The sequence below is a fragment of the Quercus robur genome, chromosome 1, assembly GCF_932294415.1.
Source record: "Quercus robur chromosome 1, dhQueRobu3.1, whole genome shotgun sequence".
In the NCBI taxonomy this organism is placed as follows: Eukaryota; Viridiplantae; Streptophyta; class Magnoliopsida; order Fagales; family Fagaceae; genus Quercus; species Quercus robur.
In genome coordinates this window covers 2,260,874-2,262,923 of record NC_065534.1, presented here as the reverse complement: position 1 = coordinate 2,262,923, position 2,050 = coordinate 2,260,874, and the positions used below count along the sequence as shown (strand labels likewise).

Here is a 2,050-nt window from a genome sequence, read left to right as displayed (position 1 = left end):
ATTAATAATATCTTTAGCGTTTTTTTTAAAAGTAACACCAGATATATGATATATATTTTTTATAATTGTTAACCTGATCTGTTATAATTAAAGCAATATTAATTTATTCGGATGACCGTTGATATCATGATATGATGATCATCGCTTCAAGTCATATTCAGTGAAAATTCTTGTTTCTCCTGTCTCTTTGCAAAATAGAATCGATGATAAGTGGGGGAAGATGGTAGATAGGACTGGTAACATGCATGTGAGAGGTTGGGTTGGACAAAAAGGCAAAGCCCAATTTCATTTTCGCTCTCATCAGCATTTCAGAATCACACGAGCCATCTAACCCGACTGCCTACGCTTTCTTTCTCAACCCTACTCTTCAGTCTTAGTCATGATTCATGACTAACCCCCCACAACTTTTCCATCTACTCTCTCTCTCTACTTTTGAGGACACAATTACCCTTGCACTCACTTTTCTATTTTGCAAGGAAGGTTGTTGTTATGGTGCAAAGGCAAGCACATGCACACACCCTCAGCTGTATTATGTGTCACCAGTGAGTCAAAGCTTTTCACGTGCCACAGGTTGCAGTTGCACATATACAGACTCACACGCTTTAGTTTCCTCAAGATATTTGTTTCTTATCTCTATAAAAACAAGGTTGGTCCTCACCGTAGAACACACCTCGATCGTATCGGTGGTCACTCAGAATCAGGGTATCACTGGCCTCAGGGACCAGGTGCTTACTACTTCTTCATCTACCTTGTTCAAACCAACTTTGTACTTTCCTTTCCCTTTATAGTTAAACAAATTGTTTTGCTTTTCTTTGGCTTGATTTGGACCATGTCACTAACATGTTATTTACTGCTTTCAGAAGGTTTCTAAGGTGACAGTTCAACCAAGATCGAAGCGTGTTCAGATGGAGTATTGGTGTGTGGATCCATGCTATGCTTTGTCAAGTGAGTGGTCTTTTTGCGGATTAACCTTTGCTTCGTTGTCTGTTCGACCTTGAACATATTAGCCAGTCAGTTAATTAACACTATAGTCAGGAAAACCCTAATCGGAATCACTTTTTGTTTTGTATTATTTATAGAAAGTGAACCAGTTTTTGGTTCCTACGGTTATGAATTTTCCCTATAGATGAAGTGAGTGTGATTAGTATCATCAGCTTACAACTTTTTGGGGTTCGAGCTGATAACCCAATGGTACTGACACCTCTCTGGTGCAAGGTGTCTAGGGTTCGAATCCTTGATGATTAGCAGCATAACCAGAGTAAATAGTTCTGATATGCATGTATATGCGTGAGACTAAATATATGTATTTTATGTGTTACTGTTTCTTAGGTGATTAGACACGCTTTATATGACTTACAGGCTTACAGCTGCACTAGAAATTAGTAATATTGTAATTAAGGAATACAGGGGGTTTAATTACTTTGTTAATAATAATAGATAATTCATATTTCCAATGATTTCAATATTTAGGAACATACTTCTGTTATTGGATCAATCAAAATCATATATAGATTTTGATAAATGGGAGAATAAGCTGCTGATTCCCTTCTTGTAATCAGAACATTCAGATGTTTTTGGATATCCAGATTTGGCTGTGGTAGAATATCTATGGAAAAAGTTTTAGGTTTCGATCCATATTAGTTGGAGGGTTATGGGTTAATATTAGTGATATGCTGCAAAGCAATCAAGGCAGTGTAAGGCATGAAACTAGTAGCTCCATCATAGAATATTTATGGTTACCTAATCTATGGCACCTATATATAAATATATATATATATATATATATATATCATATCTACTTAATTAATCGTTTTATCGACCATATTGTCTTATCTAATATATATTTTGTAGTAATAAATGAAGGGTTAACAAGTAGTAGGTATGGTAGATAAAAATGTGTGAACCGCATATTGAGTAGTAGGAAGGGTTGAAACCAATCACGTGTTAGTGATTTTACATGGGTCTATAGGATAGCAAATCATAAAAGAGAAAACCTAGGTACCTGCCCTAATTTAAAAGAGAGAGCCTTTATTCTTTTTAGTACACAAAG

At 35.8% G+C, this 2,050-nt stretch overlaps 1 long non-coding RNA gene across 1 annotated transcript; it reads left to right on the top strand.

The window, feature by feature from the left end:
• Positions 1 to 213: 213 nt before the first annotated feature.
• LOC126715443 (uncharacterized) lies at positions 214 to 1,319 on the top strand. Its single transcript, XR_007651865.1, has 2 exons — positions 214 to 725; positions 861 to 1,319. It is a non-coding gene; the product is annotated as an uncharacterized LOC126715443 (long non-coding RNA).
• The last annotated feature ends 731 nt before the right edge of the window (positions 1,320 to 2,050 follow it).